At 42.9% G+C, this 24,583-nt stretch overlaps 1 protein-coding gene across 1 annotated transcript in view; it reads right to left on the bottom strand.

Annotated features, from left to right (window-relative positions):
* The window catches only part of LOC138261986 (metalloreductase STEAP4-like), a 166,701-nt gene extending 149,300 nt beyond the window's left edge, over positions 1-17,401 (bottom strand). The window contains exon 1 of the mRNA XM_069211598.1: positions 17,026-17,401. The gene's annotated coding sequence lies outside the window, so the exon portion shown is untranslated. The remainder of the gene's footprint in view (positions 1-17,025) is intronic.
* Positions 17,402-24,583: the final 7,182 nt, after the last annotated feature.

The raw sequence follows: 24,583 nt of genomic DNA, 5'->3' as shown, positions 1-24,583 counted from the left end.
GCTGCACTGAAGTGCTGCACAACCTCCTCCCAGAGAGGGGTGTATTCTGCATTGCTCATCTGGTCCTCTGCCCCCCCCCCCCAATAGAGCTGAGGGCAATTGTCCAGCAGCCACCCCTACCTAAAATATCCAATTGAAGTTTGCAGAAGGGTAATGCCCTCTCATTAATTCCCTCAGCCATGTTGGGGGCAGTTTGGGTAAATGGAGTGGCAGGATGGTAGAGTATCCTATCTAGAGATGGGGATCACTCCGAATGACAACAAAATGGTTAACTGCAACTTCCTGTTATGGACTTCCTGCCTTGCATTTCCTGTGGGTAATTTTCTGATCAAATACATTGGGTTCCTTCCCGTCTCTGAAATCTACACCTGAGTGTGGATTACCCGCACCCTGAGCATACATTCCTTATTCGGAGCACAGGATCCTCATGTGGGGTGCAGGATCTGCAAGTGGGGCGTAGGGTCTGCCATCAGATTGGAATTAAAAAAAGACAAGTGTGACATCTGCAAACGTATAAGAAGGGCAGGAATACTAAGGGAGAAAGGGAAGGTTTTGTAGATATACTTTCAACTACAGCACTTCCTAGCACAGTTTGGTCATTTGGATTGCATTATGGTACATGTGGTCAACATAGCTTGCTTACATCTAAGTAGACTGTACGGTATCACCTAAACAGGCGCAGGTAGTCATGTCAAACCCTCGACACATAGTACCAAGTACACCAGGGCCCCTTGGTACTGAGCAAGACTGGGAACTCATAGCAGCACTGGCAAGTTTGTCATAACAGCCCCAACACAGAGACAGTAAACACAAGTGTGTGGATCATGCAGGATTGCTGCATTGTGACTGGGTTCACATACTGCAGCACCAGTTCTGAACTGAAACACAGTAATAAGTCCGGTCCTACCCCTTCAGCCCCCCCTGGCAAATGCACAAGAACCCCTCTGGACAGTATGGACGTGCCCACGTCCTACGCACTAATACAGAGACCCCCTCAGTCATTGCACTTGGGGCACAATCTCCACAATGAGTCATCCATGTGCGGGGGCCCTATTGTGACTCAGGCTCAGATATTTGTTTTAGGATTTCATCCACCATCAGTAGTGAACAGCACTCTAAATCCCCTTAAATATGTTGAGGGGCTGATATCAATTTCATATTCATTCAGGGTCGGCCTCACCTCCAAGCAGGATTCCCTGCCATCCTGCTGCACTGTTGAACCACCCTCACTCAACATTGTTAAGGATCTCTGGATGAGGCAGCCACAAAGTCAGTGATACTGATATGGACATATACACTGAGAGGGTGTTTGCTAGGTAGTCCTAGTATTATGTGGGCCCTAGAAAACAGGTACAGGTCGCTGTCCACATTGATGACTGGGGCATGATTGTGCATGGGACACACTTTCTCTATCTGCATCACGACGGAGCTCCAAAAAGGTGCTTGTGGGAAAGTGAGCCTCATAACAATGAATGCAGTGCCCCAGGGCAGCCATACACTCACACTGCCCTAGGTGCAGCTGAGACATGTTAACAAATGTGCTGTCATACAGCAGCTGCTCTATGTAGCACTGTGCAGATATCAACCTGCATGCACATTTGAGAGGGAATTGGAGATGCCCCTGCAGGCAGGTGAAGTGGGTGACTAGATGTCTGTGGGGTCTGTAAGACCACCTGTCTTCCCTACAAGGGGCTCCCATCAGGGTATGCATTGGCAGTGGGCCACCTTTATGTGGCACACTGTCAGAGCACTCCCTAACAGCTTCTTTGCCTCTGCACCCTCATCTAATCTGTGTCGTGGCTGCAGTTGCAAAGTTTTCTCCTTGTCAGCATAGAGCCATGGCCCTGTATCAATGAGTGTGCACCCACTGGTGCTAGTGCTGTCACGTTATCTCCACCAGCACTATCCATTTAGCAGAATGGGCAGCACAAGCATCTGCTGGCATTTCTGCACTACAGATGGGCCTTGGGGGTGCACAGAGTGGGTGCACATCCATGATGCATACCTAGGGCACTTTGTAGGAGAAAGCCAATAGTTTATTCACAGCATGCTGAAGGGTTGTGTGTCTTGTTACCTGCAATAGTCTGAGGTGTACCTTTGGAACAGGGTATGTGTTAGACAAACATTACCCACGCAGATAGTGGCAGCCACTCCATTTCATATGTCTTGCAAGGTGCTTGTTGGTTTGAAAGGAGACAGTAATGTGTCATCATTGGATAACATGGGACCTGCATGTGTGAAGCACTCCCAATTATACACAATACAAAATGGCTACACATTCAGTACGTGACCAGGAGGTGTTAGTCTGATTCATGAGGAAGACTGTTTGAGATCATGGAGCCCTGCAAAATTTACCTGGTCCATTCTTGATCTGGGCCAGATGGTCATAGTGTATTCAGAGTCTTGTAGTCTCAGTCATTCCATGGAGAAACAGGGACAAAATGCCCAGTCTCCAATATAAACCTGGAGTGGGACATTCCAAGTGGAGCTGTCAAACATGTCAGCTAAGAGCATGGACTATCTATGTCTCAACACTGGTCCTCTTGTTCTATGGTGTACCTATGTCAGACATATGGCCACACCAACATAGGATTTGCCACACACACACACAAATACAAGGGGCCAGGGTCACAAGGGGCCTCTGCCCTTGGGGCAAAGGCCACACAGCTGTTGGTGATTCACCACACGTGGGGGCAGGATCACTAAACTGTAAAATATCATAGCAGGAATTTCCCCTAGGTAACAGGTACTCACCCTCTGATGTGGCCCCTTTACCCCAATGGGCGAGACCCTTGGTGAAGCAGAACCATGTGTGACACTGCCCATGGAGAACTCACACATGCAGACATTTGATCCCCAGAGTCAATGAAGCCCTAGGAGATGTTTTCCTTGCTGATCCCTGACATGTGCACATGACGTAATGCATGGCTAAACGTTTGACTCTTGTCAATGGCTGTTGTATACAGACATCATGTATGGCTTACAAAGTAGTCTCAGGATTGCATATGTGGACAGAGTATTGAAAGTCCACACATCTTCATTGACAACAGACTGCAAACCACATGAAGGCCATGGCCCCACATGTTGCTCAAGTGAAAAAAGTGTCAACCAGCTGGTCACACACCTGCATACCCCATTCTCTGTTTATGCAATGGCCCGGTTGCCCGGATGCAGGCCTAGCTGAGGGTCCAGATGTATATGTAAGCCATGGCTTAATGCTATGTTGAGCAAAACACTGCAGGCCACTTTGATCTTTCACACAACCTGAAGTGAGTATATCAGTACCCCCGTGCATGGTCGAGATATCTGAATCTTGACTTCAGGAGACCAAAACTGTGTCCAATGATGGCTCATGTATGTCTTTGTGCCCTATTGTCCCTCTGCTGAGGTACAGTGGTTGCACATCTGTATGGTTTGAGGACATGAGGGGAGAGAGCATATGTTGCAGCATCACCAAAGGAAGGAGATAGAGTAAGATTTGTAAATGTCCCTCATGCATCTGTACAGTACATACTGTATGAATGTGGCATGAGGATTAGTGTTGCCTAATGGTTGTGCACATGTACAAACACAATTATAAAAAACATACTTGTGCGGTGCTTGGTACTTACCCTGTAGCCTCATATTCCCGTATTCTACCCTTGCCATCCACCGGGCAAGAGGTGACCTGCGGAATACATAGTTGTCATGGGTACTGCCTGCACAATGATGCTACCACTGACATCACAGACACCCTGCATGTTTATGGAGTGCCAGCGGTGTCGGGTGCAGAAGATGTGTGCATTGCAGTGAGGTGGCTGTAGAGCCACATGAGTGCAATCAATTGCACCCAGCACAAGTGGGGAGCAAGAAATGAGGTAGAAGTCCCTAGCTACCCTTTGACTTCTGGCCTGTCTATGGGGCATTCGCATGTGGTGAAATGTTTTCCTATAGATGCAGGTCAGTACCTGATGCAGGCATCAGGACTGGCTTGCCTGGGAGATGCCCACAAGATCACCAGAGACCCTCTGGAATGACCCCATAGCAAAGAAATGGAGAGCTGCTAGGATCTTTAGATAGGCTGGAATAATGTGGGAGTGGTAGGTCACAGAGTCAAGATCTCGCTCCCACTCCAAACCATTTCGAAGATGGTATCAGAGGGAAAACAGTATCTGGCCGTGACATATTGACTAGACATCCCAAAGAAGTTAGGGCCAGATGTAGCAATAGAAACTTTTGCGACTTGCAATTTGGGAGTCTGACCGACTCGCAAATTGCAACTCGCAAAATTGTATGCAGAAAGGTGTCTCAGACACCTTCTGCGACTCGCTATGGGGACGCAAAGACCCACCTCATGAATATTAATGAGGTGGGTCGCATTTTGTGACCCCATAGCGAGTCCCTGCACTCACAGGGATGGTGGCCTGCTGGAGACAGCAGACCTCCATGTCTGTGACTGCTTTTTTAATAAAGCAGTTTTTTTTCTTATTTTTGCAGCCCGTTTTCCTTAAAGGAAAACGAGTTGCAAAAAGAAAAACTTCCGAAACCATTTGGTTTCATTTTTTTCAGAGTAGGCAGTGGTCCATAGGACCACTGCCTGCTCTGAAAAAACATTTTTTTCGGCATTCACAAAGGGGAACCCATGGGGACCCCTTCCCTTTTGCGAATGAGTTGCCACCAGTGTGACACTGGTGGTAACTGCGAGTTGGTTTGCGACCGCATTCGCGGTCACAAAGCAACTCAGCATGGCGATGCCGTCGCAAATGGGAAGGGAACACCCCTTCCTATTTGCCAGTCGCATCCTCAAATTGCGCGTCGGTACCGACACGCAATTTGAGGTTGTGCATCGCGTTCGGCCTTTTGCATGCCGCAAACTGCGTTTTTCGTAGTTTACGACATGCAAAAGGCTTCCTACATCTGGCCCCTAATCCTTTGTCTGAAGATCCCCTCTACTCTCCTCCTCCTCCTCCTTCTCCTCAAATCATCCTGTTGCATAGCAAGGGGTAAACCAACATGCACATTCAGAGACATGTTGAATGGACTGAAAGGGTTTGTTTGTGGCAGCTTTGCTTTTATGTCTGCAGCCAGGCTGGGATTGGATGTGTGATGAGGAGTTTTAGCTGAAGCTGGGTGGGGGGGGATGGTAGGCCCTTACACAAGTGTGTCAGTATGCATTTTTTGCCTTATCCAGCCTGAGTGCGGATGATCTGGCCGGAGGGTGGATGATCCACCCGAGTGCGGATGATCCTGACTGAGTGTGGATGATCTGCCCCCAGTGCGGATTTTCTGCCCTGAGTGCTGACGTAAAGATACTACTCACAACTTACCTTTGTGAGTACCTGACAATCGTAAACTTACAGTTTTGCCCTAAACATAGACCAAAAGCGTAACTTTACCTTTGTGAATTGAGCCCCCACTGTTTTAATCACGCACCCATCTGTGCATCAACCGCCTATCTCTCACTGCACAATAATCCATCCATTCACAAACCTATCTATCTATCAATGCAACCACCATTACATTTACTCACACACATATCTGTCCATTCACTCATCAAGTACACAAAGAAAGAGCCTCCCATTAAAAGACAATTATACTTGCAGCAAATTACCAGAACTACTTATTTTCAATGTGTGTAAATTGAAACATAACAGATATCAATATTAGGTATTATGTACATTCCTCATTAGTTCCTCAATTTGAGAGCTTTTCTAAATGTATGTGTGGGACAAATATTGCTCACTCAGGGACCACCAAATTGTACTTTTGCTCAACTGTATGTGTTTGGGAAGACATTTAGAGATTTTCCTTAACTAAGCACTCTCATTGTTGCTGACTTAGGTTTGTTTTACTCAGGATTATGCTACATTATTTTACAGTCTATTTTAGGAGATATTTGTTCAGTCACATTGGAAATTGACATTGGGAAGTGCTTTGGGATGTGCTTTTTGACTGATATTATTCTACTGTGTGTCTTAGAGGTAAGTTTGTATTTTGTGTCAACCATGTAATGAATTAATGTTTTGAAATTACTCTCATTCACACTCAGGTTTATTGTTTGCCTACTTCTCTTGGTGCAAATAATATGTGTGACATCCGGGGGTTCCTCAAATGTTTTATTGACCGAATCCAATGTGAACCATGCTTTACAGTGTTATGATCCATATATGAAGGGTCATCTTAACTGAGTTGGCCCAACAAGGGGTCTCAGTGACAATACACTTTCTTGACCTCTATGGGTAAAGAATCCCTTTTAATAGTAATATGACATATTAATGGAGTAAACCTTGCCTCATTGTAACTTATTGCTGCATGAAATATCAAAGTTCTACAATCTGATTGGGTGCACTATTGGGTAATATACATCAAAGAGTTCCTCACCTCTACAAAGAACTAACCTTATCATTCTTGCACAGTCTTTGATTGTGGTGGCTATATCACAGTTTTCTACTAGGAAAAAAACTGCTATGTAATACAAACATATTTCAGTCAAGATAATAAATCATATATGCAAATTCATTATTTACATTGGTAGCAAATTCTTCACCTTATTCCATGGAAAACTTGGCAAATTCACGAAGGTTGGACTTTTTTTTGTGTTGCCACTTATGATTAAAAAATATGAATATTGTAACAATTTACAACACTCATCCTTCTGTATTACTAGAGAAACTGAAGAAAGCAGATAGGTCTACTTACCGAAAAGCAGATAGGACCTGCTTCTTGAGAAATCTTTTGAGGACTGCTAGTCTCATGTTAAGATGCTTTTATGGACCAGCCTCTGACTGCCTAAATTTGCTAATTGCAAAGTCTTCATCCCCTGTAGAACCGGTTAGAGAATGGGTGCAATATGTAAGTCCCCCTAGTGGTAGCACCAAAAGTGCACAAATTCATCTATGCCCACAAATTAAACATACGAGTACAAATGGCTGGATTCATGACTGAAAGGTATTAAGAAAAGTTGACCTCATAGTCATAAATCCTTTTAATCCTGCCTGTGTGTTATTTCCCACCAACCCTTTATGTCACATAGGACTAAATCTACATGCCAGGAGTGGGGATTTCAATTTTCCAAGGTGCCAGAGAGCAAATCACTTTCCAAGATGAGAACGAGAACAGAAATTTAGGGGTGTGTAGGAGATAGGATTTCTATGGGCAGAAACATTTTCCCTTTAAAAAGAGGAAAATAAAAAAGTGTGCTCTTGAACAACGGGTCCATCTTTCTGCAGTGTGCAGTTCTGCCATGCATACAATTATTTATCAGGGAATTGCTAACACATTGAAAAAATAGAAGGACCTCACAAACCTATTTCAGGGAAATGCCTGGTAAACTGTGAATGACACAGATGTCCAGGTATACTTCTGTAAATATCTGTGAATCCTAGAAAGACAGATCTTTGCATCCATTAGAGGCAGCACAGTTGTGGTTGGAAATAGGCAACTGTCTTTGCAAAACAGACAGGTAGTTCTCTTCATGCACCATGCCATTTTGTAAAGAAAACTCTGAAAAGGATGAGCTTGGAAAAACATATTCCATCCATTTTCCAGGTGAACTCCTTTGGATTAGAGTATTATTACCTTGCAATACATAAAACATATCTTGCAAGAAGAGCAAAAAAGGAGAGAACATTTGCAAATGGCAAAGATCTTAAATTTCAGTGGGGAAAAAAATGTTGCACATCTACTATCATTGAACTGGAATCCACAGAGCATAAAATTCTAGAAGTGCATTTATTCAATTCTTAATAAATAAAGTATTGTTGAAAATGTATCGGAAAAATGTAATGCGTATATTTTGCAAAATACGGCACTGTTTGCTTTTCCAAAGATAGGCATCTGTATGAATGCCATTTACGGCTGTAAAGTATGGGTGTGTGCTTCAGATTTACTCAATATTGCTACATAGCCTGAGCAATAGTTATTTTGAAATCCTGGATGACATGCACCTAATGGTCCTTTAATTAGACCGCCTTTGTGCCAGGTAGTGCACAAGGTTACTTTGTTCTGATCATAGGTCCTGTTTAACAAGCATGTGATGTATGAGTGCCAAATGGCCTTCAGCCTTTTGTATTGTCACAAGCTCTGCACTGATTACATTCATTCACACAATTGTTGCTGTGGACTTGGCTGATTGTTCTGGGTTTTGGAATGTCCTGCCTTCATTGCAGTGACTCCTTTGCCTATTTCTACCAGAGACTGTGCAGCGTTTATAGGGGTGGTGGGATGATCCTGAGGTGGTACTTGTCCTCTCCATCAGCTGAGGTCCAGGCCACAAGGTGAGCACCAGCAATGTCCATAGGCACCAGCAACATCCATAGGTTTCTCATGTTCCTTTTCTTGCTCAATCTTTTCTTCTTCACTGCTGCAATCACACTCTACCTGAATGGCTTCCCCAGATATGATAGACTCAAGTAGAGAAGCAGTGGTTCTTGGAACACTTCTTGTGTCTTAGAGGTAGCAGAACCGCTTGCAGCAGAGATTGGCATGGTGTCCTTTGCCACTGTTTTGCAACATGTTATTCCTTTGTTGTCACAGTGGTGGAGGATGTGATGCGGCTAATGCAGGTAGTATCAGTAGTGGTTAGTGAAGTGGGTGAAGTAGAACCTGTTTCAGAGGATTTAATTGTTTTGGTTCTCCCTCTTCCACTGGGGGCTTGTGCATGTCCATTTAAGGTTTGCGTACTGGTGTCTGCTAAAAAGCATTGGTGCTATATATATATATATCTATATATATATTTCTAAGGCACGGGCAGTGCAGGAGTCCCCTGCCCAGCACCCTCTCAATGCTGTCTGAGCAGACAGTGAGCATTTTGAGGGTGCTGGTGCCCTGTGAGATGGCAGGATTGCCATCTGCTCGATTATGAGCCAGTGACAATGCTGTCGCCACATTCCTGCTGGGCTGACTGGCGGAAACCTTGGTTTCTGCCCGTCAGCCCAGCGGGAAAGTCGTAATGGGTCTGGCAGGGAGGTAGCCAGCATGGTGGCAACCTCCAAGTTGGAAGTTTGGCAAATGGGTTATCCCGTCGGCCAAACTCTTAATTTACCATAGTTTCTTAACATTAGCAGAACTATAACTGCTGAAGTTCTATGGTTTTGTGTGGATGAAACGTTAACCTAACTATAATGTACTTTTGTGTGTGTGTGTATATACTGTATATAGTTAAAGAACGGAGGGGGCGCACAGGCCCCCCTCCATAGGTTTTCATAAATCATGGGGCGCACCACCACCATGGGGCTAGCTTAAACTAAATAATTGGGTAGACCACACAGACTCTCCCAGCCCCTGGGACCACCTTATACCTGGGTTTTTTTTTTTTTTTTTTTTACAAAGGAGGGAGACAAGCAAAGCCAATAGCTAGCGAAAATTTGAGGAATTCCTACATTTGGAGACCTGGGAATCCTAACTATAAGTACAGAGTGGCTACTTCCCTCTGTTCCAGTGCGAAATAGCCCATTTGTGATCATGAAGAGCCCAGAAACTTGACTGTAAGAATCCATGAGCCGCACCAGGGTCCAGGCGCTGAGGGGCATCATGTGAAGGTCAGAAACTTGCTGCAGCTGGGTCCAGGAGCTGGTTAGTGAGCCTTTTATATCCCTGCGGCTGAGATCAGGAGGACATCAGACTATCCATTGGAGTCACTCTGGAGTGCTCAATTCAAGATGAAATTGCAGGTCCAGTTCTTACCCAGACAAGAGAGCAGCGGGCAGCAGATCATCATGACATTGAAGCTGTTCCGTTAGAGCAGCAGTTCAGCAGAGCGGAAGTATCTGTAGCAGCTCAACAGTTCTCCTTCCTGGCAGAATATCTACAGGTCCAAAAGTGTACTGAAGAGTTGGTATCTGGGGTCCTACTTTTAAACCCTGGTGCCCTGGTTCTGGAATGTAGAAGAATCTATAGAGTAGCCTTGAAATGCATGAAATTTCTTGTCTCCCATGCTCTGGTTTCAAGCTGACTGAAGTCATAATTCAGGGTCATTAGGCCCTTTGTGTGAAGGCAGAACACAAGTATTCAATTGTAAGTGGGGCTGTGCTCAGCTTTGCCTCCCCATCCTACCAGCAGATGGCCCACCTAGGCACACCTAATCCTTCTATTGTGTGATAGTCTGAGAGGAATTCACAAATCTAACTGTTAGTTAACCCACTCATATGGCCCTAGAGAGGCTACAGGCACACAAGAGCTATGTGGAAGAAAATGCCAACTTTCTGAATGTGTCATTGTCAAAATCGAAATTTGAAATCCAACTTCACCATAAATTAGGATTTTAGATTTTAATTCCTGAGACACCAAACATGAAATTGTTACCCGGTCCCATTTAGAAATCAAATTTATATCATGTAAGAAGGTAACTCCAATGTTATCCTATGTGAAAACTAATTTGGGAGTTTTTCACTATCAGGACATGTAAAACATAAAAGTACATGTCTAACCTTTTAATAACACGGCACCTTGCCCCATGGGCTATCCAGGGCCTACCTTAGAGGGGCCTATATGTAATAAAAGGGGAGTTTAAGGCTTGGCAAGCAGGTTTAAGTGTCAAGTCAAAATAGCAATTTGAAACTGCATTCAGGCTGCAATGGTAGGCTTGGGGCATATTTTGAGGTGCTACTTAAGTGGGTGGGACAATAATAGCATTGAATTTACATGTCCTGTTACATGTAGTACCAGTTTACTTATAAGTAAATTAAATATGACAATTAGTTATAAGCCAATTTAACTATGTTTAAGGGGAGCAAACATAAGCACTTTAGCACTGGTTAGAAGTGGTAAAGTGTGCAGACTCCTAAGGCCTACAGAAATAAGATCATAAAATATGGAAGGGGTGAGGCAAAAGCTTTGAGAGAAGATCACCTAAGGCTGATCTATCACCACTATGCTAAATGCCACTCCACTGTATGCTGCTCAACTGTACCCCACTCTGCTATAGGCTATTCCACTGTACGCCACTCCACTGTACACTGCTCCACCCTGCACCACTCCCCTGTACCCTGTAACACTTCTCTCCACTCTATGCAATGCCACTATGTTGTACTCCACTCAACACCACTGTACTATATAAGACATCACTCCACTACCTTACAGTTTTGTCTACTCTATGCTATGCCATTCTACTCAACTGTATGACAGCTTACTCCATTCTACACCACTGTATGATACTCTAATGTATGCCACTCCACTCTACAACACTCTACTCTACTCTATAAAAGGGTACTCTACAAACCTCCACTACACTCTGTGCTACAGTACAATGCTGTACCACACTGTATGCTCCTACACTCCACTGTGCAACACTTTACTCCACTCAATGCCACTGTGCAGCACTCTACTCAACTCTATGGGACTCTATGCCACTTACTCCACTCTAAGACACACTACACAACTACCATTATGACACTCCACCATGCAATAATCCACTGTACTCTGACACACGACTCCTCTCTACTCCACTGTATTCCACTATTCAACAGTACATCAGTACACCACTCCACTCTGCAACACTCTATACCACTACACTCTACCACACTGCATCACACTGTACTGTATGCCACTCCTGTCTACAACACTCTACTCTACTCTTTGGCACTCCACTGTAATCTTCTATATGATGCTTTCCAAAACTTGATGACACACCACTCCACTCCACTGTACCACACAGCAACCCACCTTATGATACTTTACTACACTGTATGATACACCAGACCACTCTATTCCACTTCACACCACTTTATTGTAGAACATAACACTTCATTGTATTAGAGGTTACTACACTCTATGCTACAAGACTCCACTGAACTGCACTCCACTCTACTCCACTGCACAATAGTTTAGACCACTTTACACTACTGTTTGAGACTACACTCTACATAGGTCCGCTGTATAACATGCCACTATACTCTATGCAACTCCACTCTACAAGACTCTACTACTCTCTATTCCACTATATGACACTTTACTCTACACCCATCCACTCTACACAAATGTGTTACATGTATGATACTCTAGCACACACTACTCTACTCTTCTCTAACACATGCCACTCCACTATATCACACAGCACTCCATTCTACTACACTCTCCCCTACGCTGTACAGCACTGTACCACTGTTCAATTTACAACACACTGTTCTACAACACTCCACTGTATGATACTAGACTGTATGATACTCTACATCACTCTACTGGATGACACTCTACTCCACAACACTGGACTCTGACACTGCAGTCAAGGACACTACACTGTAAAGCATTCAACTGTACTGTACGACATGCCACTCCACCCCACTCATCGATACTCCACTCTGCTATAATACAACACACCACACCACTCTGCTGTATAACACTTTACTCCACTATACAAAACACCACTCCGCTCTATTCCACTTTACAACACTAGACTGTATGACAGTAGGCTGTTCGATACTGTCCTTCATTCATAACAAGACCTATGACAACTAAAATGCCATAATTTTTTAGAACACAGTGCGTGGTAGTGTGCCAAGTTTTATTTAGGAACAGGTGAGCTTGTATACGGTCATAGATAATGAATGGGATTGTGACTTGAGTCCTTGTGTCTGCCAATGTACAACACACCATTCTACAACACTCCACAGTATGATACTAGACTCTATGATACTCTGCACCACCCTACTGGATGACACTCCATGCGGGGAGCATTTTGATGTTGATAGTAGATTGGGTGACTCATGCCGGGTGAATGGGTAGCACAAAGTGTATTGTTCTAGAGGAGCTTCTGGAGCATAGTTTGGATTAAATTAAATTAATCCAATTTTTCATGGGTCCCTTTGCAATACTAGCCTCTGCTTCGGCAACTGGAATACAACTGGGATGCACATGATATTTGCAGTGTTTCCTTAGAGGAAAGATTGGAAGAAGGGGGTATACAAGTGGGATGCACATGATATTTGCATAGTTTCCTTAAAGGAAAGATTGGAAGAAGGGGGTGAGGAAACACTAGTAAAAGGGGAGGGGTGTTGGAAGGGAGAGCATTCTGAAGAACCCTCATTCACTGCTAATCTGCCTCTTTGCCATCCAGTCACTGAAATAATCCTCTCTGTCAAACGTTTCAGAGTTTATTTTACTTGCCACTATGATGCAGCCACTTACTGTACCTAATTGACACGAGCAGTAGCACTTCAGCACAGCTTTTAAGTTAAACTCAGGAAGTTACAAGCATAAGCATTGGTGGGAAAAACAGTGTGAACGTGGCCAGCTCACAACAGACTATGCCCAATGCTAAGGGGTGGTATAGAAGAGACAGTAGGGATCAATAATAGAAGCAACGTGTAGGGAAGATCTAATAAGAATTTGCCACCATTAACAGTGTTGCCCCCATCTGTCTGCAATTCACCTCATATTAGTCACTGCCTCATGCTAACACTCCACTTGCAAAGGAATGCATTCATAAGAACTCAGAGGGAGCTGGAATGGCAGTGTTTGTTGTCTTCTAAGATGTACTTTTCTCACATTGCTGCATCTATACCACGCTACGGAGGTACAATAGGGCAACTAGTGCTAGTTATTGATGTTTGGGGTGGCCCTTCGCCATATATTTCGGGTTACCGTATTACCCCCTCTCCGTGCTGATCATCTCATGCGGCAGCTCCATTCCATGGTCAATATGGAAGGTGGCAGGTCTGTTCTAGGAGTTACTATGTTCTAAGATGCACATTCCTCATGCCACCTCTTGTTCATCCACACTGCAATAATACAGAGGTGCCGTACAGCCACTACTTGTGGTGCTAAAACCTACAGTGACCCCTTCTGTAAGTGCTTGGATGCATTGATCACAATCTACCATGTCATTTTCTCTCCATAATCATGAGTGACACACTGAAGTGAGATCTGAAAAATCCACTGGGGTGGGTACAAGCCCCACTGCTATGTGCTAATGAGCAAAATTAGCGACTTCTCCAATTCCTCCTTGAAGGAAAACAACTTCAAACTGCTGTAAGGTTAAGCTGCCAGGCATGGTACCTTGCAATACCAATTTTCTCCAAAGGGTAAGACCCTTCCATTGGCCACAGATTTTTTAGGTCCTTGCGCTACGCTTCCACACCTTTGACCCTTGGAACTAAGTGCTCAGATATTACCTAGACGCAACTCTCAGATGGGCAAATATTTTGATTTTCAATGAAGCAAATATAATACATTGCATTTTTCCCAGCATTAAACAAGTAATTGATCATTTCCATTACACTACGCTGCGGATTTCAAGTACATTATGATTTAAGGGCTTGCAAATAACACATTTCAATTTATATCATGAATACGTGAATATGAAGACCTCAAATACAGATTTATAAATGTATTAGAAAAAGCTTCAAAATTCAGTTCCAACTAATGAATTTATATTGTGTAGCGTTTACTCACTGTAGGGACATCAAGCAGGGAATGAGTATGAGTGGGATGACATTTAAAGATATACTCTCATCGTAAATGAGGATTACATACCAGGCCTGAGCGGAATTTCAATAACATCGGAGTAATCAGGGTAATTTTGGTAACTCCCCATTAATGCTTGATGCTGTACTACTGATCAGAACGTGATTATGCTGTGTTAATTAAGATTAATTTGGGATAGGGGGAATCCTACAACGAGAGCACACTTAGGGCCAGATGTAGCAAAAGAGAATTTTGCGAGTTGCAAATTGCGAGTCATACCGACACCTTCTGCGACTCGCTATGGGGTCGCAAAGACCCACCTCATGAATATTAATGAGGTGGGTCGCAAATTGCAACCCCATAGCGAGTCCCTGCACTCACAGGGATGGTGGCCTGCTGGAGACAGCAGACCTCCATGTCTTTGACTGCTTTTTTAATTAAACAGTTTTTTTTTTATTTTGAATTGCAGCTCGTTTTCCTTAAAGGAAAACGAGTTGCAATTCAAAAAAATTATGAAACCATTTGGTTTCATTTTTTTCAGAGTAGCCACTGCCTGCTCTGAAAAAATATTTTCAGCGACATTCACAAAGGAGGAAGGGGTCCCACGGGGACCCCTTCCCGTTTGCGAATGAGTTACCACCCACTTCAAGTGGGTGTTAACTGCGAATTGCTTTGCGACCGCTTTCGCGGTCCCAAAGCAATTCTACATCGCGGTGCGAGTCGCAAATAGGAAGGGAACACCCCTTCCTATTTGCGAGTCGGATTCACATTTTGCGAGTCGGTACCGACTCGCAAAATGTGAAGCAGCATCGCGATGGTCGTTTTGCATGTTGCAAACTGCGTTTTTCGCAGTTTGCGACATGCAAACTGGTTCCTACATCTGGCCCCTAGTGAGTGCAAGCAGCTGCTTGCATGGCTGTTTATTTCATATTTTGTCGCATTAAACACTATTGTCTTTCCACAAAATGCATCCTCACAACCATTATAGATGCAAGGGTTCATTTTGCTCTAAGAAATTAAAAATGGTGGAAGTTGGGCTAAAATCGTACCACTAGTGCACCTTAGGCAAGTGCAAAATGATGCTCCTGTTCTGTTGCATGTAACACTATTTCTTAGAGCAAAATCCCTACTTGGGTCTATTTTTGAAGAGAGGGCTCATTTTGAGCTACAAAACTATCAATACATGCAGAATTACTCTTTTCACATAATTATGCATAATCTTGCAGAATGTTTCCACATGATTATGCTACACGGAACTACTTGAGTCATGCCGACCCCTATTACACATCCTTTTCTCTGCATTCAATAGAAATGCAAAAAAGGAAGCAACAGACCAGAAAGCACTTTCCTGGCAAATGGTTACAGAATATAACAATAGGAAAAATGTGAAAATAGTCTGTTAGTTTCCACAGTACTCACAGATAAGTCTGATTAAAAAAATAATACTTTTAAACTCAAGAATAAGAAAGTATTTCCTTGAGGTGTAGGAATGCTGCAGACAACTAAATGGACCTGCAAGTCAAATGTTTTGATTATGGAAAGGTAAACTTAGCCTTTCATTCTTTTGAGGTTGATAGAGTAGCATTAGAGAGGCCCTTTGCACCACTTGCCATTTGCAGCTTGTCAAACTTCGTTAGTATGTATGATGTCAAAACACATTTCTAAGGTGTGTTCACACCCGAAAATGACTGCAGTAATTTCAGGAATAGGCCAGGCTTTTTCACTTTTCTATCACTTATTTAAATACGCTTAAAATGAGAGTATTTGAAGCAATTTAGCAAAATAAAATAAACAAGTTCTTTTAACTCCTGTCGTGGGCATTTCTAAGCAAGCTCAATCGGAACCTCAGAAAGAGAAAGGCTGCAAGTATGAACATACGGTTGAGCAAGCGATCAAATAAGTTTAGTCTATATAGCGATATATTGACCTTCAGCAGTTTTTTTGTCCTTGACGTGCAATATTTTAGTTCCGGGGTGCAGCAACATAAATGAGACTTTATTCCATATTTTACGTTCACATTACTTGCCACCCAGCTGCTTTCTGCAGCGCTTCTGTCTTATAGCTTTATCAATTGTGAGAATGCTTCTACGCCATTAAATTTCGAATGTGAACGCAAAGTGTGTTCCTGTTAAGTCACGCACGGCAAAAATCACGAATACAACCGAGACATCAATGGCAAAAACATCTATCACGGAAGACGATCCGTTTTTGCCATCAGTCTGACAAAGCAAATAGAATTGCTATTAAGTGTACAAAATACTCAACCCTTCCCAACTCTTGACAAAGCAAAATATAGACCTATCAGTGTTTTCCCCTGATACTTTGTGCTGCATCAACTACATTGTTATGCTTTATTAAACTGTACTTGTGGACAATTTAGTGGGCAATTAGGATTGCACAATATTCAGATAACACGTCATAAAATCACAAACTATGCAGACCATCTTGTATTTTATTAAGTATCTTCCTGCATTTTAATTTTATAACTCGCAAAATCAACATTTTTGCGCATAAGTTGATAGGTCAAACTCTACTACATTTTATTTTACACGAGGTTATACTAAATAAAAGAATCAATTGCAATATATGCTTTTTTTTATCATCCTCTTTTTAAAAATATTAATAAGTAGTAAAATATTTAAATACCTCGAGGTATGTGCTCTAGAGGTGAGACAAACGTGCTGAAGTCCGAAGTAGTTCAATGAAAATGTCCTGCCGGGAGCTTGAAGTTTTTATATGTTCCTTTCGGTCGATTTTGCAACTTTCCGTAAGACAGCCTTTTTTTGGGAGCCTATTGGGAATGTCATGGGGCGGTCAGTGGGAAAATCCCAAACGCGTGTAAGAGTGCGTCGTGTACTTTCCGCTTCTGTGGGAAATCATAAAGGAAGAATATATAGCGAAATTCACGGGGAAAATCCCTAGACTGAGAGCACTTAAACCCAGGTTAAATAAACCATCTTCTTCGCCTTCCGCCCCACAGCTCTACAGTTATCTCGCTAGCGATATACTTCTTTTCTGAAGGGGCCAGGAGCACTCCAATTTCTTCTCTGAAGGAATGTCTTGGCAAGAGAACCTGGGATGTTGGCCAGATTTTTAAGCAGAGCCGGGATGGAATTGTCTGCTTCGAAAGCACCTCTTGGGCAATCACCACTCGTTTCACATGCCAGGTGTCCCTGTCTGTCTTGCTCACTGCTATGGAACACATTTATTTTTCCAGTGCGATTTTATTTGTCAGAAGCAACGTGCTATGTACTTTGTAGCCACTAAACAAATTTCATTTTCACACGTACCCTCATATATAAAACTTTTCCGAGGTCCTGTTGAAATTTCCTAGTAAGAAACATGCAAGGAGTCTTAAACACAACAGGAAACGTCAATGTGTTTTAGTTCTCTCTGGTGCATTGGTCTGTGGGCCAGAAAACAAAACAGATGACGAATGGGGGCTGCGGGCCCGGAACCTGATTCACAAAGGCCCTCTCATTTGTTGCAGAGGCCCAGCAGAAGTGTAGGGAGTCCCGCACTCTTAGCGGAACCTCTGCAATGGGAAAATGCAGTATGGAGGATCCCCACGAGTGAGGGACCCCCGTCGCGACTGCACGAAGGCCCTTTGTGAGTCAAGCCCCTCATGTACAAGCCTCATTGGGTTTGTGTCATAAAAGTGACACAAATCTGCACAATTTGTTTTGTTGGATTTACTTTCCAGTGCATAGTTGTGCATTAGAAAGGTACCTACATGCAATACAAAACACAATTTTGCATTACTGTGCATCTAGGGGTATTTCATAGGTTGTACATGGGGGTTGCCATGCAACCACCTATGTCAATGAGGCAAAACACTATCTGCTAAGAAAAGGAGATTGGGTTTTGCATAAAAAATAATGCCACTTTGAAGCAGGCATTAAAAAGGTAAATACTTTTATTTCTCCTATCTTCTCTCGCTTTGCAAGTGTGCGGCACTGTACAGCACACATCCGAAGTGGGAAAATTACACAAGCTATGCTAAACTCACACTGACACCACTACACTATGGTGCAAATTGTGTGCGTGGTGCTCTGCAGCCTGATCATGCACCAGTGCTAGAGAGAAAGTAGGATTGTGTTATATAACTATATATCTGGTGCTTTCCTGCTCTCTCTTTATCACACATTGTGTGACAGTTTGGTAGACCTGGGCCTGCATGTTCATACAACTACATCAGTAATGAATGAGAATGACTGAAAAGACTAGCACAGATTTACCAAGACTTTCCGTTTTGTTTGTGTTATTTTTTTAATGCAAACCCTATGGAAAATCTACTGGTGAGATTTACAATCCAGGAGGCATTTTATGTGTGTTCTCATGAAATCACCCATGGGTTTTGAAGAAAATCCCTAGCTACAAAAATGTGTACACAGGGATTTGTCCAAAATCCTGTTCCCCCCTGAGGCAGGCATAATGAGCAGACATTTTTCATTTATCGGTTTTCCCTCTTTGCATGTGTTGAGCACTTTACAGTACAAATACAAATACTATACTTACCATAATGAAGTCTCCCTTGTACTTTGGCAAAATAGTACTTGTGTTGGCGCATGGCAACCAAAAGAGTGCCAGCACCGGGAGAGAACATAAGAGCGTCACACCTTAGTAGATATGGCACTCTTCTATTGTCTTTAGTTCATACAAAGCAGTACAACAACCTTACCTGTTGTGCTTTGCTAGATTGTGTGAATTGTATGTTAAGTCTGGGCATACGTTCACTGTCATTAGAAGCTCACTGCAACTTCCTAATGTTCTATTCCCCACGTCTGAATTAGCACTGCAAACTTATTTTCATTAACTGGTATTTGGCTGAATATAAACTGTCTGATATTGGCAGGGGAGCCAAGAGTTCCCTGTTACGTCAGGTTTGACACTTTTGTCATGTGAAAATCTCTTCTAAGCAGTCTACTGGTAATATTTTTTCTTCCTCCCATTGTTTAACTTAATTAAAAAAAAAACATAGAGGTTTGTCTTATTTTAATGTACAGTTGCTTTCAGAATAAATCCTATACCTTATTTTATGAGCGACTATATGAACTATTGCACGGTAAGTTTTTTTCTGAATAAATAGCTGTGAGATTACAGTTGAGCCAGTTTGGTTCATAAAGTGCCAAAAAACGCCTTTCCATTATAAAGACCATCCCATACCCTGCTGTCCTACAGTGGCACTGATTTACAAACAACTTGATCTGATATCAATAGCACTACTATAGAGATTTGCAAATCACTGACATGCAGATTCTGCATGGATGGGAGAAAATCACAAGACATGGATGGATGGGTTGAATACAAACATTGTAAAAAGCATGTAAAACTGTTGTTAGTTAGGGATGGATGCTGTGGGGTTAGTTTCAAGAAATCAGAACCAAGCTTGTAAGAGCGTGGTCAGGTTGAATACAAACAATGTAAAAAGTATTTTAAAATATTGTTAGTTATAGTTGGATGCTGAGGCGGGGGGAGTAGTCTCCAGAAATCAGAACCAAGCTTGTAAGAGCCTATGTATAAGTGTGTCAGAATTTGGTGTTGGTATACATTATTTCTGATTCTGGCTTGTATACCTGCACCTAATTCCAGTAATTCTGACTTATCTCCCTGTAATAGGGAATAACTGCACAGACCCAGTAATTCTGGGTCCTTCTTCAGACAATTATCCCTGATATTGGTGCCAAAAATGCTGACCACAATCCATAACATGCAAAACAGGTATGCAAACCATAAAGAAACAGATGCACTTATAAAGGTTTCTTTCATTTTTATAAATTAGATTATATATCACATTATCTCTAGCCCTTTGACAGAAATGACTAAGAATACTTTTTTAGGTGCTGGGATTGATTGAATATTGCGAGATCAGCACATCGTATTTGAAGTTCAAGTTATGGTTGTGATTAATGTTGTGGAAGTTATGGATTGAGGTCCTAAAGACAATGTTAGAAATGGGGTATTTAATTGGCAGTCAGGTTACCCCCTGTCCAAGCAAGGACCCTCGCTCTAGTCAGGGTAAGTCACACACAATCCAAATTATCCTGTGACCACCCTCTGGTAGCTTGGCACTGAGCAGTCAGGCCTAACTTAGAAGGCAATGTCTAAAGTATTTGTGTAATAAATCATGCAATAACACAGTAGAACACCACTAAGATACACCACACAGTGTTCAGAAAAATATATAATATTTATCTGGATAAATGCAGGTCAAAAGGATCAAGATGCAATAAGTATATGTTGAAATATCACTCACTGAAAAATGATATAAAGTGTCCTTAGTCTCTGAAAAGCAACAAATGTCTGTTGCAAGCACAAAGTACCTGGTTTGCGTTCAAATTCTCCGCAAGGAACCGCAGAGGAGCAGATGCGTGTAAAACAGGGAGGTGTGCCTCGATTTCTCTGGGCGCACACAGATGATGAGTCGTTATTTTTCATGCAGGGAAGGCTTTGCGTTGATTTCCAGAGCACTGACTTGGATCCTCTTCAGGTTGCAGGGTTTTTGGATGCCTCGGGGATCATGCGTGAAATCCGGCGCTTGCAGGATGAAGTTACAGGGGCTGCGTCGATCTGGTGGGCGATGAGTGGAAATTTCTACCACACGTCAGGCGCTGCGTTGATTCCTCTCATGAAGTAGGGCTGCGTCATTCCGGCTCGGCTTTGCATCGTTCCAGTGGGCTGTGCGTCGAATTTCCAGTCTCAACTCTGGCGCTGCATCAATCTTCTCCTTGCGAAGTCGGCCTGCAACGTTCCGGTTCAGCGTGCAGTGTTTTTCTCACTGGGATGCAGGCTGTGCGTCGTTTCTTCCAGGCTGTGCGTCGATTTTCACTGCACAAAGAGAGCTTTTGCAGGAATGAAGTCTTTTTGGTCCTGAGACTTCAGGGAACAGGAGGCAAGCTCTATCCAAGCCCTTGGAGAGCACTTCTCAGCACAGCCAGAGAGCAGCAAGGCAGCAGGGCAACAGCAAGGCAGCAGTCCTTCTCAGAAAAGCAGTCCAGGTGAGTCCTTTGGGCAGCCAGGCAGTTCTTCTTGGCAGTTTGAAGGTTCTGGTTCAGGATTTCTTCTCCAGTGGTATCTTGTCTAGAAGTGTCTGAGTTGGTAGAGTCAGAGACCCTGCTTAAATATCCAAATGTGCCTTTGAAGGGAGGGAAACTTCAAAGAGTGGCTTAGAAGTGCAAAAGGTCCCATTTCAGTTCCATCCTGTCTGCCAGAGTCCCAATAGGGGATGTGGCAGTTCCTTTGTGTGAGGGCAGGCTACTGTCCTTTGACATGTAGTTGTCAGGCCCTCCACCCTCCCAGCCCAGGAAGACCAATTCAATATGCAGATATATGTAAGCTTGACTGAGCATCCTGTGTTTGGGGTTTGTCTGAGTGAATGCACAAGGGAGCTGTCAACTAAACCTAGCCAGACGTGGATTGTAAAACACAGAAGGATTTAAGTGTCATTTCTAAAACAGTAAAATTAAATCCAACGTCACCAGTCAGCAGGATTTTGTATTACTATTCTGGCCATAATAAATATGACCTTGTTACTCCTTTCAGATCAGAAGCTACCACTCAAACAGTATATGAGTGTGTGCTAATGTTAGCCTATGAAAGGAGCAGACCTCACAGCAGTGTAAATTGAATTTCGGAGTTTTACATTACCAGAACATGTAAACTACACAGGTACATGTCCTGCCTTTTGTGTACACAGCATCCTGCCCTATGGGTTAGCTAGGGCCTACCTTAAGGGTGACTCATATGTAGAAAAAGGGGAGTTTTAGGCTTGGCAAGTACTTTTAAATGCCAAGTCGAGTGAAACTGCACACACAGGCCTTGCAATGGCAGGCCTGAGACAGCGTTAAAGGGCTACTAAAGTGGGTGGCACAATCAGTGCTGCAGGCGCACTAGTAGTATTTAACATACAGGCTCTGGGCACATATAGTGCACTTTAATAGGGACTTATAAGTAAATTAAATAAGCCAATTGGGTATTAACGAATGTCACCATGTTTTAAGGGAGACAGCATATGCACTTTAGCACTGGTTAGCAGTGGTAAAGTGCGCAGAGTCCTAAAACCAGCAAAAACAGTGTCCAAAAAGTGGAGGGAGGTAGGCAAAAAGTTAGGAGTGACCACCCTAAGGCTGTCAGGTCTAACAGATAACTTGTGATTTTCCCTGTTTTTTCGGATGTAATTCACTGCTTTAATTTTACTTTCAACTGTGTTTTTTAAGGCAAAGTTCTGAAATTTGCTTAACCATATGTTGAGGTATAAAAACAAAGCAAACCATAACCTCAGTTTGACCTTTGTTTAGCCGAACCAAGAAGTTCCTAGATGTAACTCTCTGCAGGTGGCCTACCCAATGAGGGCATACATTCCTATTGTGTACGGCTGCCATTACTTGGGCCACTTGCCATGGCACCATGTTGTTCTCTTGATCTTGATTTTTTTAAATGATTTTCATAATTTCCTATACCTGCTGGGCATAGGGCCTGCTCCCAACCAGTGTGCCTGCCAACCCATGCTGAGCACAGCCATTAACTTCGACCCCCAACTTGGCCATCCAACCCCCACTGTACCTGGCCTGCCATGTGCCCATTTTGCACTATGCACAGCAAAGGCTGGACTGGCTGGACTTGGTATTGGATGTTTCCCAGAGAGGTTGAAAGGGTGAGGGCTGGTTTTGTAACTAGGGGCCGGTTTTGTAGTAGTGCAGCAGTTTTAAAACCACCGACTGCAGAGTTGCTTGAATATCCTGCAGATTTAAGGCAAAATTAAAAGTGTCAAGATAACTCTGGTGATTATTATACCTGCTCTAAGAGACCAGAGTTTTGTCTAGTGGCAGTTTTGACTCATCTAAGGTAGCATAAATTAATATGCCTACTGCAAAGAACATGTACCATGCAGATCACAGAACAGTCTTTTAGATGCATAGCTCAGTGGCATACTGCTTTTGTCACAGGGATCCTTTTGTTTCTGTGTAATTAATAAGTTACAATTGTAATCTAGCACAGTCAGTTATAAGCTCCCATTAAAGAGATGTATGCAAACTGTGACGTACAGGTTAGAAAGTAACGCTTTTTGCAGTCTTTTATAATGCTAACGTTGCTAAAAAGGACTTGTTTCGGTAGAAATAAATTCTTATCAGTAAAGTCAACCCTAACCACTGTGTCACATTCTGAATCCTGAGTTTGTGCTTTTTTAAACCAAGCACTCCTAAAATATGCCTTTCAGTATGGATGTCATGTGAATCCTACACCTTTTAGTCCCCTGTCTTACATAACATTTTCTGTACTCGAACTGACACACATTCAATTTATTGTTGCTGAATGTGTGTGTGACTTGAAATGCTTTGGCACACTACACTTGTGTGAGAGGCACAATAAAACAAATGAAATACATTTGAGAGAAGGGCTATGGAGAGATACAAGACACTGTTGGAGGGTAACAGTGCGGGAATCATTGAAGTGCCCCAAAAATGTATCCTGTGCACAGTAAAGTCGTCCTTTACTATGCTTTATAAGTTAATAAATTCAATATATAATGAAAACTGTGTGGTAGAATGCAGTTTGTGCCATTTTTACCCAAATTGTCTTGGGGGCACAACTCTGTCAAAGCCATGGTATGGTCAGGCTTGCTTGCTGCACTCACTTGCTTTGCAACGTCCGGGAGCTGGTCTGACAACATTTGCCAGGGCTGCTTTGGGTTTCCAGTCTGGCCTTGTGCACAGCCTTCAACCAGGCTGTGTGCCTAACCACCTCTGGTTGTATGCAGAAAGGGTTGGCTACAGGGCTTTCCTGGCAAGGCACCAGGCTTAATTTCCTAGCTGTCAAATTCTATGAAGATGAATTAAACAGCGTCAGAGTTATAAGTACGTGAAACTCTAATTGAGACCATCCAATTTATCATTGCCCAAGACAGATCTATTCAAAAACTCTAAGTAATCAGCTAGTAGTACACTTAACCTGCTAAACATTTGGCAAATTTTGTGTGGATTAATTAAACAGTTCCAAATTTATCAGCAGATGAGCAGATGAGTTGTGGGATTCGTTGAATGCACTGCACTCCGTAACTGGCAACATTTAATAGTTTTGCGTGGTACAGCCAGAACTACCAGTCAGTTTTTATCAGTGTACTTTAAAGAAGGTTGAAGTAAAGGAATTATCCCATTGGTTATAACATTTTAAAAAACATTCTCTTAGAAACCACAGTTAAAGAGTA

Source organism: Pleurodeles waltl, chromosome 10, assembly GCF_031143425.1.
Source record: "Pleurodeles waltl isolate 20211129_DDA chromosome 10, aPleWal1.hap1.20221129, whole genome shotgun sequence".
Lineage (NCBI taxonomy): Eukaryota > Metazoa > Chordata > Amphibia > Caudata > Salamandridae > Pleurodeles > Pleurodeles waltl.
The sequence above is the reverse complement of the archived record's forward strand: the minus strand, read 5'-3'. Positions and strand labels throughout refer to the sequence as shown.